This window comes from Diabrotica virgifera, chromosome 4 (genome assembly GCF_917563875.1).
Source record: "Diabrotica virgifera virgifera chromosome 4, PGI_DIABVI_V3a".
NCBI lineage: Eukaryota > Metazoa > Arthropoda > Insecta > Coleoptera > Chrysomelidae > Diabrotica > Diabrotica virgifera.
Window position 1 is genome coordinate 26,085,578 of NC_065446.1, and position 19,073 is coordinate 26,104,650.

General features: G+C 31.6%; 1 protein-coding gene across 1 annotated transcript in view; it reads right to left on the reverse strand.

The window, feature by feature from the left end:
- The window catches only part of LOC114333004 (homeobox protein prospero), a 344,648-nt gene that overhangs the window by 280,835 nt on the left and 44,740 nt on the right, over positions 1-19,073 (reverse strand). Inside the window, exon 2 of the mRNA XM_028282811.2 lies at positions 12,531-12,576. The gene's annotated coding sequence lies outside the window, so the exon portion shown is untranslated. The remainder of the gene's footprint in view (positions 1-12,530; positions 12,577-19,073) is intronic.

The following is a 19,073-nucleotide window of genomic DNA, read 5'->3' on the forward strand; positions in this document are numbered from 1 at the left end:
AATTACATATCGACGTACATTCACTTAATGTTTTGATTCAATTTGTTTGTAAATGCATCATGATGTTTGTGCAAACATAATATAATGGAATAACTATAGGTACCTACTAGAAAATTTTGGAAGCCTTAGGAAGGAATAATAATAATTTTAAATTAATAAAATTCGAAGGAATTTGACTTTTATTGGTGGAAAAAAGAAACGATTAGCTCCATTAGGCTAAAAATCTAAAATGACAGTTATCAAGTATTTAATGTTATTACAAACATGCAAAGTAACAAAGCACGAAACCATTATTTCACATATGCCTCATTTAATAATACTGTCTCATGACTTCTGTGTTGAATCAGGAAGATCCAGAGAAGGATCTGAATCAGGGGCGGCTCGTGATAGTACAAGATGGTGAGGCACACTACACTTGAGGATTATTATTATTATGGTTAGATTTTCTTTAATAGACGGAAGGTCGATTTTGTGACGTCATAACGTCACAGAACGGCACCGTATTTATTTTAAGGCTTGCAAACGATATTAAATAACAATTTTATTCGCAAAAGAATAGCTACGAAAGTTCTAAGTCTCTAACAGGTTCATACTCATAGTAGCTGTTTTTTTAGCTAAAAATAATAATTAATATGATACCACATATCAAAACAGCATGAATCAGATGTTTCGTCGTTGGCTCATCAGCGTTGAACACTTGAACAGCCATATTAAGCAAAATTTACATTATATACTACATGAAAACAACGGACAACTGATTCCAGTGGCGTAACTGGGGGGGTTGGGGGTTATAAGCCTTAAATGCCTTAAATCCTTAAAGCCTTAAATCCATACCCCCAGAGACCCACCAGTTGTAGCCCCCCTTAGGATCATTCTGGTTTGGCCGTTGACTGATTCTGTTATTATTAATCACTTGCCAAAATGAAATTATGGTACGCAAACAGTATACCTGCAAACACGTGATAATTTCATTTTAGAACCAATTTTATTATATTGTAAATGTATTGCATATATGCAAATAGAAACAAGCAAGTAAGCAAATTACGGTTATATTATAATATTGTTTTTTTTATGTTAAATAAACTAAGGGTTAAATTTTATTTTTTTGGTTTTTTATTTATTTTATAAACAGCGTACTTAAAAGTAAATGAATTATTATGAAAGAAATCATAATTTCTAATTTTTTTATTAATTTATTTATTTAATTGACATTGGCAAATGACTTTTAGCCAGTCAGAGCATAATAACATATTCTAAACATCTATTGTATCTCTTATACTAATAGTAAGTACACGTAACTAGAACAAACTGCTCTAACAAACTACCTAAAACTGCAAAACCACGCTAGAGGCATATTTTTGCCTGCCTCTGAAAGGATACTTAATCCCGCTTCCAAAAATTATTCTGTCATGCTGCCGGCCGATCTCCGTCGGCTTCGTTATACCGGATTTATACTCAGCCCTGTTCGACAGGGAATTGGACAGGGAAGTGGGCAGCGTGAATGTGTAAATAGCTCACTCGCGCTTTTACTCGTCATGCTACTGCCACTGCACCTACATACCCAAAAAGTCGGTTCTAGTGACGGAAGTCAAAGGAGAGAAGTCAAAGGCGGCTTCGCCGCCGGCAGAGCGGCAAGTGAGTAAGGGAGCAAGACGATGTTGTTGTCACATTCCTTTCTTGTGACTCGTTCGGTAATGAGACTGATGTAAACACCTCACTCGTGTCGAGATCATATTTCGGGCAATATTTCCGTCAACGGCAGCGGCAGTAGCAATAGCTGAGTATAAATCCGGCAGCATGCCGGATTTATACCTATCCTATGCTAGACGAGGTACCATCAGAGGCAGTGCCTCTAATGGTAATGGTACCTTGTAGAGTAGGTATATCGGTGTGTTATGAAGAACGGGTCAGGGCCGTACTAATTTTTTTTATCATAAAAATAAAGTTAATAAAAAGAGTTTTATAATAAAAATTAAATTATTTAGCAATTTTCAAAAAGTTAAATTGTATTTAAAGAATTATTGATGATGATATAACGAAAATAAAGTTATTTAGCAAATTTCAAACAGTTAAATTGTATTTAAAGAATTGATGATGAAATAACGAAATAACGTAAATAGTCGATTGGTATACTGGTGAGGCACTGCCTCACCTGCCTCATAGGACCAGCCGCCACTGATCTGAATGTATACATACTGACAGCGGAACCAAATATATTTAATTAATATAGTGATGACACAAATTGATGACTATCATAGTAGTTAACCTTCCGATGACCAACCTTTATTGTTAGGTACACGGATGACCAACGGGGGTAAAAAATGACCCCAGGTCAAAAATGACAATTAACAAAAAATGAAGTTGTTTTAAGAAATAAAATAATGTAATCATAATTTTAATGTTGGTATTGTGTCAATAAATGATTAATAAACTTTAGTAGAAAATATTTTTAATTAAAACTGAATAGTTATACATAACAGAATATACTTTTTATTCGTAAAATATAGGGAATTTTTTTATTTCAAAATATGAGGATATCTAGAATGATATTAAAGTCAAATAAAAAAATAATGAGTTAAAAATTGAAAATACTTTTGAATTTCTTATAGAAAAACATACGCTGGGGTCCAAATTTACCCCCTTGGTTATCCGAAGGTTAAACGGTAAGAATATCCAATCGATGCTTTCTATCGTCGCTGTCAAACTAGCATAAGTGCAAAAAATCGATTTTTGAGATATTGGTACACAACATTTCTCTTATTTTTTGTCTATTTTTATGTCAAACCGCCATAAAATTAGGTTAAAATAAATTCCGTTAAATGGCGTTATGCCGGTTTGCATAATGTTTTAATCACTACTTTGCTTAACAGAAGAGAGACCTATTGTCCAATTCGTCAGTCGGTTCCTAAACTTTAAGATGAAAGGTTACGCGTCATGTAAGTAAAACTAAATTATCTCACATCCTAGATCTGAATTACTGGCACATAATCATTTGTCACTGCTTCTTAAGTGCAACTTGGTTATTTGGTACCAAGACTTCAAAAAGCAAGACTTTTCATAATTTTATCCAAGTAAATCGTACCCCTAGTGTGAATTAAAACCCCCGTACTTGGAGGGGATACGAGAAACGATCGTGCGCGAGCAGCGGAGAAATCTTGGAATTTTCTTAACATATTTCTTATATAATTCATATTGTTAATTGAAATTGTCAAATTGACGTATATTTCACATCTACTGTCATTGAAGAAAATAGAATTTCGCAAATGCTGTAATATAAATTGTTAAAATTATATATATTGTATATTTCAGTGTTTACATTTATAAAAATTATATGTTGCTCCACAATATTGATATGATAGGCAATTATTAAAGTGAATTTAATTAATTGTATTTTGATTGTAGTACTGCATTTTAATAATAATTAATTTTATCCACTACTACATTTTATATACTACATATTATGTACCTTTACTTTTTAATAACATAAGGGAGCGTTCAAGTATTACGTAACGCGATTTTTGAAGATTTTGGACCCCCCTCCCCCCTACGTAACGCACTCTAATGGGCGTTTAACTATTGCGTAACGCAATGGTTGAAGATTTTTAACCACCCCCTCCCCCAACCTGCGTTACGTTATACTTAAACGGTCCCTAACCTCGATCTTACTTTTTCTTCTCATTCTCTTTTGGGCGATGGCCTTGACAATTATCTAGTAACCAGGACTAATCTAATTGGCCAATTTAATTAAAAGTGCTAAAAATGTTGCTGATGCTATGACACTAGGTGTCGCTCTTCCGAGCTTGCACGGTCCCAATAGATATGTGCATAATTATGTGTATATACAGTGCGATGGAATAAGTGTTGCCCCCCTTAATAACTTATTTATTTCTAGCACATAAGCAAAACGCTCGGACAGGTCGATTTTTAAAATACTCAAAGTATATTATAATATCAATGTTTCGAACTTTACGCGATCCCTCTTCAGGTGACAGGCAAATCTTTGATTTTTTTAAATAGAAAAGTAGATTACGTGATAGCTCATTTAAAAGTGATTGAAATACTGATTACAAAAATGTATAACACATTAATCCTTTTTAAAAGCGTAGGCGCAAAATTTCGATCGAATTGTTTTTAAACGCATTCATTTTTTTCTAATCCTGAGAAAACTAATAAGTATTCTTGAACAATTTAAACGCAGAATAAAAGATTACATTATTACCGAGGGCTGAAAGTCCCTTAGAATAAACAAAAATTTCTTTTGAATGATAGATTTGAAATTAAAAATCCGACTAAATTTTCTTTTTTTTTTCACCTTTGTGACTTATTAAAATAATCATTATAAAAGTTCTCAGGGACTTTTGACCCTCGATAATACTGTAATATTTTATTCTGCGTTTAAATTTTTCAAAAAGAATTATTAGTTTTCTCAGGATTCGAAAAAAATTAATAATACATTTTAAAATAATTCGACCGAAATTTTGCGCCTACAATCTCAAAAAGGATAAAGGTATTATACATTTTTGTAATCAGTCTTTCAAAAGCTTTTAAATGAGGTGTTACATGATGTACTTTTCCATTTAAAAAATCAATGTTATCACTGTCACCTGAAGAAGGACCGCGTAAAGTTCGAAACATTGATGCTATAATATACTATGATTATTTTGAAAATCGACCTGTCCGAGCGATTTAAAAATGTCCGAGCGTGCTAAAAATAAATAAGTTAGTAAGGGAGGCTAACATGTCATTAGTATGGATATACACAGGGAGGTATTAAGGAACTTTATAGTGAAAGTTCTGAAGTAATAAAAAAATACTGTTTTTTATTTGAACATCTGGGATAGATTCACATCTATCATTGAAAAAGCTTTTTTTTATTTGAAACTGTTTCGACCGTAAAACGCTAGCGGCCGGTTTCACAAAGTAAAGTTTACTTGTGGTTAAGAGATAACCAGAGGTTACCACAAAATATGCGTTTCAGTTTCATAATTGTTACTCTTCTGGGTGTACCCATAAGGGTAACCCACTCCAACCTCTGGTTAAAAATTCTGTGAGTTAGAGTTAACCATACTTCGTCGTTGACCTGAGACTAAAACGCATATTTTGGAGTAACCTTTGGTTATCTCTTAACCAGAAGTTAACTTTAAATAGTCAATTGCTTTAGCTAAAACGTTTAAATATGCCCACACTTACGGCCGGTTTCACAAAGTTAAGTTAACTTCTGGTTAAGAGATAACCAAAGGTTACTCCAAAATATGCGTTTTAGTCTCAGGTCAACGACGAAGTATGGTTAACTCTAACTCACAGAATTTTTAACCAGAGGTTGGAGTGGGTTACCCTTATGGGTACACCCAGAAGAGTAACAATTATGAAACTGAAACGCATATTTTGTGGTAACCTCTGGTTATCTCTTAACCACAAGTAAACTTTACTTTGTGAAACCGGCCGCTAGCGTTTTACGGTCGAAACAGTTTCAAATAAAAAAAAGCTTTTTCAATGATAGATGTGAATCTATCCCAGATGTTCAAATAAAAAACAGTATTTTTTTATTACTTCAGAACTTTCACTATAAAGTTCCTTAATACCTCCCTGTGTATATCCATACTAATGACAGATCGATTTGAACTCCTTTTGTGTATTTTGATGAATGCCTTTACGTTTTGATAAAACATAGAAAAGAAGTTACATCAATATGTACTTAGAAATATTAACTTGTTATCTCTGTCTTGATCCGACTCCGCCCATTGTCACGGAAGAAATGCCACCAATCGAAACAACTAAAGTGTAGAATACTTTGAAGAATGAAAGGCCAACCTTTTTAGGATTATAAGTTACAAGGCGAAGTTATAGCAGTGGAGCCCGTATACAAAGACGAGAGTAAAATAGGAAAATATGAATTTTTTAAAATAATGTATTGTTCTTCCTAAATTTAATCCGCGATAATATTTTACTTCACACAAAAGAAAATATAAGATAAACTTTTTATTATCCTTTAAAATTTAAATGTTCACGAGAGGGTATTTAAATTTCGCCAGGGCCGCGTTTAGGTCAATTGACGCCCTAGGCAATTCTCTAGTAGCCGCCGTTCAAGCATGTACCATTTTTGCGAAAAAAAATTGCAAGCAGTTTTTTTTATTTAGATAAGAATACATAAAAATTGTCATTCCAGTTCAATCACATCAGATTTCTTTCTTGATTTTTCTTTGGAAAAATCATCTATGTATAATGTCATAATCTATCGCCTTTGTTACGTCACTTTCTATGGACAAAATCGACAAATTGTTAAGACGTTCTTGCGTCATACTTGATCGGAAATTATTTTCATGACTATTTTAGATTCTTCTCATTTTCGAAAATGACCTTTCAGCAGACACGTTAGTTGGCAACTGGGAGGCACAAATAAATGCGCAAAGCAATATCAAAATTAGGGAAAATATCTTTCAATCCACTCTTCTTTAAATATTTAGATATGTCAATTATTGGTGATTGGTGATTTTATTGTGGTATCCAAATGAACCTTTAAGTGAATGCATTCATGTATGAATGATGTAGGTATCTATTAGTGCAATCAGTGAGGGTATTTGGCTCCGAATTTCATCCTACTGCATCAATGTACTTGATATTTTCACTGTAAGAAGGAAATAGCTCAAGAAACAAAGTCTACGCTATATCCTATGACGATTTTAACTTAGGGGTGGTTCCCACCCGTTCTCGGGGGTGGAATTTTTTTTATCAAACTAACACCGTAAGTTGCCAGAGAACCTAATTCTAAGCAATAACTGTTTTATAAATTTTTTTGAAAACTCAATACTTTTTGAGTTATTCGTGGTTAAAAATTTGCCATTTTCATTAAAAAATGACACTTTAGGAGACTGTTTTTTGGGAATACCATAAAAATTGTGCATCTAACGAAAAAAACTGTATAAAACATTTTTGTAGTTTATGAAAAATCAGAGAGATTCACTTTTTCATAAATTTTCTAGTTTTAATAAAAAAGAGATTGTAGGTGAAAAAAGATTTTTTGGTGCATGCACAAATCGATGTATTCAACTTAAAATAACAGAGAAATTGTCGATTTTAAGGGTATAATGCTATGAACACCTTTTGTAGTGCTTGAAAAGACCTTTAAAACGAGAGCCGTTAAATGTCGGTTACATTCAAACTAAGCGAGATATGGTGCAAAAAAACTTATGACTAATGTATTTTAAGGAAAAATGAGAAGTATATTTAACCCCTTATCCACCAGAATTTAAATGCATCGTTTTCTTCTAGAATACCTTCTACTATAGTGTTATTTCTGTATTCAAAAGTTGGACGGGTTTAAAATGAATGGTTTTTGAAAAGAATAGGATCAAATTATAGAGCGCAATTTTTAAATTTTCTTAAAAATCTCCCTTTTTCTCCATGTAATCCGAAAGTGATAAGAGATACGTAAAAAATACCTTACAAAAATGTAGGTTTTCTTTTAGATAACAATTTTATTTTTCTCTCATTACTGTATCTCATTATCATTTTCGAGTTACACGGAGAAAAAGGAAGATTTAAAAAAAAATTAAAAACATAGAAATAATACTATAGTAAAAGCTATTGTAGAAGCAAAACGATGCATTTAAATCTGGTGGATGAGGCGTTAAAATATACATACTTCGCATTTTATCTTAAAATAAATTAGTTATCCTTTTTTGTTGCACTATATCTCGCTTAGTTTGAATGTAATCGAAATTTAACAGTGCGGTCGTTTTAAAGGTCTTTTCAGGCAGTACTTACAAAAGATATTGATAGCATTATACCCTTAAAATCGACAATTTCTCTGTTATTAAGTTGAACACACCCATTTGAGCACACAAAAAAATTTCTTTTCACCTACCATATCTCTTTTTATGTTATCACTAGAAGACTTATGAAGGAACAAATCTCTTTGATTTTTCATAAGCTACAAAAATGTTTTATATAGTTTTTTTCATTAGATGCATAATTTTTAAGGTATTCGCAAAAAACCGTCCGAAAATTCAACATTTTTCAATGAAAATGGCCAATTTTCAACCACAAATAACCCAAAAGGATTCAGTTTAAAAAAAATTATAGAACAGTGCGCCCGCCGCTCTTTGCGGTACGGCCCAATAATCCCTAAATTTACGGCTTCTGTCCTTTTGAATGAATAGTGTTAAGAAAATGCAATTTGTTTTTTAGAAATGAATGCCCACTTATATTCCATTGATGGATGTACTATGTACTTAAATGATATTCGATTTTAATTTTTATATACAAATATTTTTTGTACAGTATTTTTGCCGCCCTCTCATAATTTGCCGCCCTAGGCAGCTGCCTATATTGCCTAATGGATAAAGCAGCCCTGAATTTCGCTAAAGATTGGATTAGGTATTTCATTTGTACTAGTTACTACTACATTGTTATACTTCAATCAAGACTTTGATGCAAAATCTTTATATCATGATTAAAGTATGATAAAAGAAATTTACTATAGATACAGACAATGAAGAAATTCTAGAAATAGCAGTTACTTACCTAATAACAACAAAAACAAAAATGGATTTACAGTCGTTTAATAAGTTCAATTGTAACTTGAAAGTTTAAATTCTGAAAAGATTACTCTGCAAAAACTCTCAAGAGAGCACTCTGCAAAAATCACTCTCATGCAAAAATCAGACTGATATTTATCATCAACATAATTCCTCTCATTTGTCATGTTCTACGTTTCGGCCTCTTTAAAAAGCCCAACATTTTTGTCGGACAATTTTTTCTTATTTATAACTTTGGCTATTGAATAAAATTAATAATATGCTAATTTTCACAATTATAAACTTGCCAGGATGACACGTTTAGCGCGTTCCACAATTAAAACTTCCCCTGTTCCAGTGTTCCCATACATCAAAGTTTGCCCGACTTAACACCGTTAAGCTATGAACAAATTTCTAGCTTGCTATTAATTAACTTTTCTTTGGTATGCGGGATCCAGGACTATTTTCTGATATTCTCTCTGTGTTTGATCCCTTCTCGTTGTCCTTATGCCCTCTATAAGAGCGTCGGACTCACTGAATCCACCAGTTATATTTTTTGTGTACATGGTTTTGTAACATCTAAAATACCTTTGATATATAATATTACAAAAGTTATTAACTAAAATTTGAACAGAAATCCATATTTATAAAATATCCATATTTATCCATATTTATAATAGGGTTAATAATAATTTCCCTTTGGTAAAATGTAAACAAGACTTACATCATAGATAATCATGAATAAGCATAAAAAAATTCCCAAAAAACTTTATGTTTGCTATGCTATAATATGTAACATGTAACATGCTTCATATTGGAATTTAATCATATTTATATCAATAGGATATTTTTAAATACCGACAAAATTACATATTGTCATTGATATTGAAATCCACCTAATATTGTCCAGCAGTTCTAAACATTTTACATTCGGGTACATTTGATTTTATTATTGCAATTATTAAAACTGTTCCAAAAAATTCATCCATAGCAAAAGATTTTAAAAAATGTCTTCATCTAGTTAGGAATAATTAAAGAAATGGGGAACCAAGCTTGATATAAAACAGGATGGACATAAGAAAACAATCAATACATAATACATCATAATATTTGTCAAGGATGTAGAAGTTGGTAATACTAAGAAGAAAATCATTCCGGTCACTTCGGTTTAAGTTGGTATTATGAAACAAAAATAAATTATATAAAACTGTTTGAAATAGTAGATATTATATGAAAAACAAAGAGCGATCTGTCCATAGTTTTCATAAACGACTCAATATTTGAAACTTTTGGTTTAAAACTTAGGATTCTCAGTATATTTTGGTTTTCGGGTTTCGGTTTCACAAGAACCTGAAATACTAATGTAGTTCAGTCTATACTACTTCTTCTTTAAGTGCCGGAGGTTGGATATCATCATCACTATCTTTACTCCATTTACCGAGGATTTGAAGGGTTCTTAGAACTGCATTTAAACCAGTCCCTTAAATTCTTCAAGCAGAATATTATCCTTCTTCCTATACTCATTCCTCCTCTTATCTTTCTCTGTATGATCAGTCTTAACATTTCATATCGCTGTCCTCCCATTATTTATCCCAGATATTGTAACTTTCTTTTTTTATTTTGTTTATTATTTCGTATTCTTTGCCCATTTCTCTCAATACTTCCGTATTAGTTCTCTTCTGTGACCATGCTACTCTAAGCATCTTCCTGTAACACCACATTTCAAAGGACTGTAGCTTATTTATGAGTTCTTGATTCAAAGTCCAGCTTTCAGGTCCATATTGGAGTATCGAAAATACGTAGTCTCTCAAAGCTCTTACTCTGTTCTTATCTAAATCTAAGGCCTTTTTTGCAGAGAATTGTTTTCATTTTTAGTACAAACGCATTTCTTGCTATTTCTATCCTGGCCCTTATTTTTGTTGTTTGATCATTATTGTCTGAAATCCAGATTTCAAGGTATTTGTATTTATCAACCCTGTCTATCGGTACATTTCCCAAATGTTTGCTTGTTTGTATATTTGTGTTGTGTGTTATTATTATGTATTTGGTCTTTATATATTAATTTTTAGTCCATATTTTCCACAGAAATTATTTGTTCTGTTTAGCAGTAATTGGAGTTGTTCAGCAGAGCTTGTCATAATCCCGGTGTCATCTGCATATCTTCAATGTCATCTGCATGTTGTTAATAGATCTTTTATTAACTATTATTACTTCACTTTAAGATAGTAATGCTTCTACAAAAATTGCTTCGCTTTATACATTAAGTAGTAATGGAGACATAATACATCCCTGCCTAACTACTCTCCTGACTGCAATTTCTGGACTGGGTTCCTTTAGCAGACTATAAGGTTTCTATAGCACTACTGTATCTAGATAAACTCATTAACTCATCAACTCATTAATTCATTTCAAATATGAATATAAATATGACTATAGACAAATAATTTTCTCAGGTAATGAAACTATATATATATGCCTACCTTCTGTTAGTACATATTTTTATTAACTTTGCTTAATTTGGTATTTTTATTTAATGGGGAACCTCTGAGTTGAGAGGCAAAAGATAGCCCAATATCAATTTGGAATTTTGCACAATAAGAAGCTAATAATTAACCAACACTCTATTGATAACGCTTTCCGTTTCCTTTCAGTTTGTCTTTTTTATCACTTCAAAGCCCACAGTATAACAGGCGGGTATTTCTTCTAGATAATAGTCAATTACTGATATGGTATAACAAATAATAAATTATTCAAAATTGCGGTAAGTTTGAGGTATATTTTAAACTGCATTACACATTTTTGTATTAATAAGATTATTCACTGATGCAATTGTTCTTACATATTGATATTATTGTGGGAATATATTAAGATTAAAGAAGAGAAGGTCAAATTATTAATAGCTTATAATATTGAGGAAAAAAACATATTTGGATATCAGTTAAAAGCCAAAGCTTCCAGAGTATACACAAAAAATACCATAAAAGCCAAAAAAGAGAACACGAAGAAAGGATACTCGAAAAATTAGAGTTAGGTAGAACATAATAAAAAGATATAATAGAAAGAACAACAAGGTAGACATTTCTTTCGAAAAGAAGAAAATATAAAAAATGGCATTCAATCAAGAGTTGGAACAGGTAACCTGTTGTAAGCTATAATACAGGGGACGCTAAATATGGAAAGAAGACCTGGAAAAGATATTTTGACGAGCTGCTAAATATAATAAAGCCAGACAGGAATATGTGAACCCAGAGTAAAATATCCAACACTGGAGGAATGGCAAGAGCTATCAGGAAACTAAGAAAGAACGAAACTCCAGAAAACAACACCATACCTGCACAATATTTGAAAACTGGAGTAGACACTTTAATACACGTTTTTTATCAAATGGTCTGCCAAATCTGGAAAAGAAGCAAGTATCAATCCCCCGGGAAAGAAGTGTTATAATCAGGAACAAAAGGGTGATAAAACGTACTATACAAACTATAGAGGTACACCACTTATTTAGACATTCAGAATTCAGACAGCATATGAAGTAATTTCCCTAATACTATTGGCATGATTGAGTGAATGGGTGGATTCAATGGTGTCATTGGATCAAATATAAAAACAAATATTAACAGTAAACAGTTTTACCAAAACAGTTTGAACTGCAGTATTGTAGAATGCATTTTATGTTTATTATATTATATTGTTATAATGTATGATCATATTATTATATCGTAGAGCGGTATATGGCAGTACAACCTGTATGTATCGTAATACAACTGACCAATTTGTATGGTACGCTAACTATCTAAAATCTAAATAAAAACGAGACCTTCCAAAATATTGTTATCATTATCGGTTTTCATTCGGGTTTCATTAAAATCATCAAATATTCACCATTCTGTTAGAAAGAAAGGTGTTAAGTATCTTTTATATTATAATCGCTTATTGTAGATGGTAATTTTGATATCATTGTCATAGCAATAAATTGTTATCTACTAAATTACCACAAAATTCATAGGTACTTACGTTTTATTTGAAAGGGGGATGGTGGGTGTGATTCCATTTACTTGGTCTGAAAAAAAAAAGACAATTATTACTAAAATAACGATTTCAAGGATACTACTGTTAACTTAACCCTTAACCACTGACTGCCATACCGCGCCGAAAATATATTTTGTTGTAAAACGTGTTTTATAAAAGAATCGTAAAACTCCAAATGCTGCAGTTTTAGTATGCTGCAGTCTTTGAGCTACGTTGACGTAAAGTTTCCTTGCAGTATCACGTATCGCATGTCAGTGTTAAAACGTTTCTAAAGTTACAAACAGTCCAGTGTATTCTTTTGCTATTAGTATGGCAGAAAGTTTATTCAGTTGTTCTACTTTCAAGTGCTTTCAATATTATTTTACAATTTTTTAGTTACCAATAGTCAAAGTTTTCTTGTAATCCGGTTTTATAGGATTTTGTCAGAACGTCCACATTTTTTTAAATATTATGCATGTGTTAATAATTTTCTTGAAAAAATAAAGTTAATGCCCGACTGGTATATTATTTTACAAATAATGATATGATTTCGAAGTCAGTTAAATATGATATAATGTTATTTTGAAAAATAACGCCCTTGGGCATTAAATTTAAATAACTAGTTAAATACTGTCAAGTTGACAAATAAAAACCTAAGTAAAACTATGGTTACCACAATTACGTTACGACTATTGCTGCCAAATGTATTTACATATTTGAAAATTAATTATTTCAAAATTCATTAAAATTTTTGCATATAAGGAAGAATTTAGTCGGACATTAAACGTTGAAGGCACCGCGGGTATTATAGATAATAACGCTTTCGGTCAACGTATATAGCTCGGGCCATAGGGCCTCGTTATATACACCATTGAACTCATGCGTTATTATCCTTATAATACCCTTGGTACCTTAATAACTATTAATTTATATGGAGCAGTATTTTATTCTACAGCAGTGTGAACAGTGGCGGCTCGTGGTAATTTAAGGAGGGTGTTCAATTAAAGAATGCAATTATATAAACGGTGAATAAGCGCCGCAGGCGAAAAATTTTTGGGGCCTCGCCAAAAGATGTTCTGTAAAATGAAACCTATCTTTGACCCGATTAGTCAGGATGTCACACACTTTTTTGTTTTGTGCAGAATATGATACCTACTTGTCAAAACTGTTTAAAAATCCGTTTATTTTAACGGCATCCAAAGACCGAGATTGAAATTATAGTTTTATTCTTTGAAAACACTAAACATGGAAAACAAAATAAAGAATGTAGTTTATCACACCCGCATAATCACGAAGTTTTTCTATATTGTTCAACTTTAAAACAATGTTTAAACTTTTTGTTTCTTATTGCACATTCTTGTACCAAGTTTATCTCCGGCCAAGTTAGTCCATTCTTTTTATAAGAAGTCGATTTTCAAAACTATTTGCATTTTCTTTTATAAACTTCACTGAATAAGGCTCCACCCTAAAAAAACTACCTACCAATATTGTATTTAATAAATTCCCACAATAGAAAATGCCAAACTGTGAATCGAAACGCTCCGCCCCGGTCTCTGTGCGCAGTGCACAAATCCTCAATGTTTTAAGATAGGAGAATCGCTGGTTCACGGATTTAAAAGCTCTCGTTCTTCTATTCTATAGGGTTACTGTATAGTGGCTGGGTTTAATTTGAATTCTGCACTTACCACGTGCATCTAGCGTAGCGGTGTTGTGCAAATAAATTATGTGAATAATAAATATTTTAATGATACTATGATATTTATGAGATTTAAGAAAAAATATTTTAATGATATTTATGAGATTTTTAAAAATATGTATTTTAATGAAATTTGATTGGGTGTTCACTGCACAAGTGAACCAATGGAGAAACCGCCCCTGAGTGTAAACAATTATTCCGTAGTTGATGTAAAAGACAAATACAGTGATATAAGACAAATTTATATTTAAAACAAGAGAATAGGCAACGGTATGACATACCGCATGTCACAGTCTACGTCTTGCAACATCCACGTCAGTAGTTAAAGGTTAAATAATGTAGACCAGTCATATTTACACCTCGAAGTCCTGGCTTACGCTAATATCAGGATTAATAGCGTAAGAGGAAAAATATTGTGGCAATTCAATATTGACTGGTTTATTGTTTAGATTTAGAACTGCTACAGTAATCAAGAAACAATACTAGCTTGTAGAATATACCGCATCGGAAGACAATGGCCAATGAGAAAGTGTTTACTGATGTGTAGATCAACGCAAATTGAACAGCACGGACTAAGAGCGTCTAAAAACTAAGTTGATGCACTAAGAAGTTCCTCGGTTATGTTAAATTAGGTACCTACAACTGCCAAGCGACACCCGGAGTAATTAGCGTTTAGTCCCTTGGAGTAGTCATCAAATTCGTAGCTTCTCGTTGACATCCCTAGCTTCTCACAAAATCAACAAAAAATTTACGCCCCAAATTAAAAGTTTACGTGTCACATAAAAGGAAAATACTACCGACGAAAAACAGATCCGCAGAATCGATAATATGTTAAGACAAAGAAGAATAACAAGAAGTAATGGATACATGCAATAAATATAAGAAATAAATGAAAGGTACAGGAAAAGCAATCAAGATAAAATTTTGAAAAAGTAGAAGAAATATATACAAAATTCTACCAAATACTGTTTCTTGAGTATGAATAAAAAATCTAATTTTATAGGAAAAGGAAAATATTATGATTATTGGTAGAAAACTTAAAATTAGGAAACCATAAACTATTCTGAAACATTGAAAAATAACAGGTGGTATTATCTGAGAGAAATATTGACAATATTGACATTATTATCTTTGATAATGGTAAATATAAAAATATATAACTTCAATATTTTAATTTTTAAATTTTAACTTGGGTAATTTTAAATTAAAAAAGCAACTCCTGTTGATAATTAAGAAAATTTACAAAAATATTAAATAAACATGTTGATATAATATTAATGATTCTGAAGACCTACATGTCTTTGTAATGAACATAATGCATAAGTACCTAATTACTCACTTGAATATTCTACAGATAATTGCTTCTTAGAGCACACGAAACGCCAACTTCTAATAGTATAAGTGTTAAAAAACAAAAAGAGACTGCAGATTTATTAAGGGGGCGTTGAATTGAATAAGAATACTTTTCCTCCCATGTATTAAGTTACTTTTTCTGACCGATTAGAAGATAAACTGGATGCTACGAAGTCCGAGACAAGCAGTTTCAACGCAACACATGTCACTTTTATCGTTTGTTCTCAAATGTCAGTGCATGCTTGAAGCGTTTGTGATTGTTTGGATAAAGAAGTTTTTGTATTATAATAGGTTACAGTAATAATTTTTAATTCATATACTACCTGTCTTTCAAAATACACATGGAAGGAACAGATAGAGAAAAAGAAGACAATTTCACAGTGGAGATAAAAGGAGAAAATTGATGCAGGTTTAAAAGAATTTCAGAATTTACTTATTTCGTTGCACAATTAGATGAAAAAGGACATAGGGAAGGGGAGATAAAGGCAAGAGTAAAAGTAGCTAAAGGAAACAAAAAGCATGGAGCATTGGGATAATTAATAAAATCAAAATATGTCTCAAGAAAACAAAAACTAGAATCTACATGGATGCTTAAAAAATCAGGAATAGACCTTTTGGAAAGACGGGTGAAGAGCAATATATGATGGTGTAAAAAAAGTTCAATGGAGAACTTGAAGAACTATAGATATAACGAACCAAAAATAACGACGGCAATCAAAACACAAAGAATACGATTTTTCGGACATATTGAAAGAATGGGAAAAGAAATAATGCCAAAAATGGTACTATCACGAAGACCAATAAAAAAAGAAGAAGAGGTAGGCCAATAAGGAGATGAAAGGATAACGTACCTATATGAAAACTTAAAAAAAAATTAATATTGAGAATTGGAAAGAATAAGCATATGGAAGTAAGTGGTTAAGAAATATATGGAAAGACTATAAGAAATATTAAGTGTATGTAATTTATACAAACGATTATACCGTGTGTCCACAGATGGGGTGCCCAAGAGAAAAAACTTTTTTTTTTCAATTTTAGCGAAAAATGTCATTTTAATGATAAAAAGTTTTGCTTGTTCTAAAACCCCATAAAACGAAATAAAATTCAAGTTTTTCAAAGTATGCTTAATTTTGTAGCCTATTTAATTAATTCCCTATAAATTTTTGCACTAAGTTCGAAATCGTAACAATACTTTAGTGTTGCTAAGCTACAATGTAGCTTAGTAACTGTCAACTACGATACATAATTTGCGAATTATCATTTTTTTGACAATGTTAAGCGTTCAACAAAGAATTTACTGTTGGATGCTTAACATTTTCTTGTCGAAAAAGAATGAAAATTCGCAAATTATTTATCGGAGTTGACAGTTACTAAGCTACATTGCAGCTTAGCAACACTAGATTATAGTTAGATTTCGAACTTAGTGCAAACATTTATAGGGGTTTACATAAAATTGGCTACAAAATTAAGCAGGTTTTGAAAATCTTGAATTTTATTTCGTTTTATGGGGTTTTAGAACAAGCAAAACTTTTTATCAAGAATGACATTTTTCGCTAAAATTGAAAATAAAAAAGTTTTGCCTCTTGTGCACACTGTATATATAATTATAATTATAAACTACTAAAAAATAATATAAACTACTTGTCTTTGATTACATTATATCTTTGTACTTTGGGCTTTTATTTAATTATACATACATAATGTATATTGAATTTATGACTAGTATTATTAGAGATACTGCTGTTGAAATACTGGAAAAAGCCTCAAAAAAGTAGTTTGAAAATTAAGAGAATTGGTGGTGATCAAATGAAGAAAAAAATAAAGGAGAAGAGAAAACTATATAAAAAGGAGAGGTGAGACACAGATCTTCAAAACTAAAAGGTCGCCAAAAAGGAAATAATAGTACCAGTGGCAAAATCTGAAACAGAAACGCATACAAATCTGTAGAACCAACTTGATATATCAGGCACGGTGAAACAAAGATAGATTCAACACCAAACATAGAGCAGGGACAGCAAAAGATTTTAAGGATTTGTGAGAAAAACAAGAAAATAGTAGTTCACCAAAATGATGTCAAAAAGTTTGATGGAAAATTACTTGAGTGACAAAAAATCATACAATTAAAAATGAAACATTGAGGATTGTCAATGGGTGGCACCACGTGGCACCAGAATTGTTGGGGCATTTGGCGTCGAGACGACAAGCACCTAATACAAAAAATTGCTTATTTCCAAGTTTTGTGTAAGCACAAAAAAATTACAAAAAAAAAACAGTCCACGTTTTATTTACGTATTTATTAATAAAGAAAATAATTTATTTAGAAGCATGAAGAATAACAAGTAATTAGAAGGATTTTATTATTTAAATTTAATCTTTGTCTGCTTCTTATTTGTAAATAAACATATCCAACCAACCTTATTAGATTAGAAATAATTAAATCGTTACTTTTGAGTTTCTTATGATTACGTATTCTTAAATATGTACCTATCGATAACATTTTTCTTTTATTTTTCGTTTATTTTTATCTACGTTTATTATTCCCACCCCTGTGATTAACTTTTGTATTTATAATTGCATTTTATTCAGAAATTACATCAATTTAACTGAGCGCTACCCTTACACCAAATATTTCCCTTTCACTTGTTGAAAACCTACCCCTAATGTCTTTTTTCGCGTTAGTGGCGTGAAATATCAACAACACGAATATTATGTATAAATTTCCTCACGTGTACATTACTCGCAATTACCGGTGGACATTTCCGCACCGGAAATGCACCCCTGTGCGCATGCGCACACGACTTTACTGTACTCGGCGGCGGTCACTCGCTAATTGCTAATGTACATATTGCATTTGCAGCTATATCACGACGAATTACTAACTTCAACACAATTTGATGCACTAATCCTAATGAGATATGTGGTTTACTTATTAGGTTGAACGGGGTGCAGTAATTTCCTTTTATCGCTTGCCGGCGAAATATTAATGCACGACTCGTATAAGATGCCTGCAGCTTATGGCGATTAATATGGCAGGAAATAAACTGCCATAAGTATCAATTTGTGTACAGTATAACACAAAATACACTTTATCAAAATTGTATCATATTATATTGATGTAATAAATGAATAATTTGGTGTTGCTTCAAGCTAAATATTTATAATACTAACATGTAGTATGAAATATATTAAAATATTAATATCACTAACCTAATATTGTAAAATGAATAAAACTACATTATATACAGGATGTAACAAAAATACATGTCATAAATTAAATATCACATTCTGGGACCAAAAATAGTTCGATTGAACCTAACTTACCTTAGTACCAATGTGCACATAAAATAAAAAAAGTACAGCTCTTTGAAGTTACAAAGTGAAAATCGATTTTTTCAAATATATCGAAAACTATTAGAGATTTTGTAATGAAAATGGACATGTGGCATTATTATGGCAGGAGCATCTTAAAAAGAAATTATAGTGAAATTTGTGCACCCCAT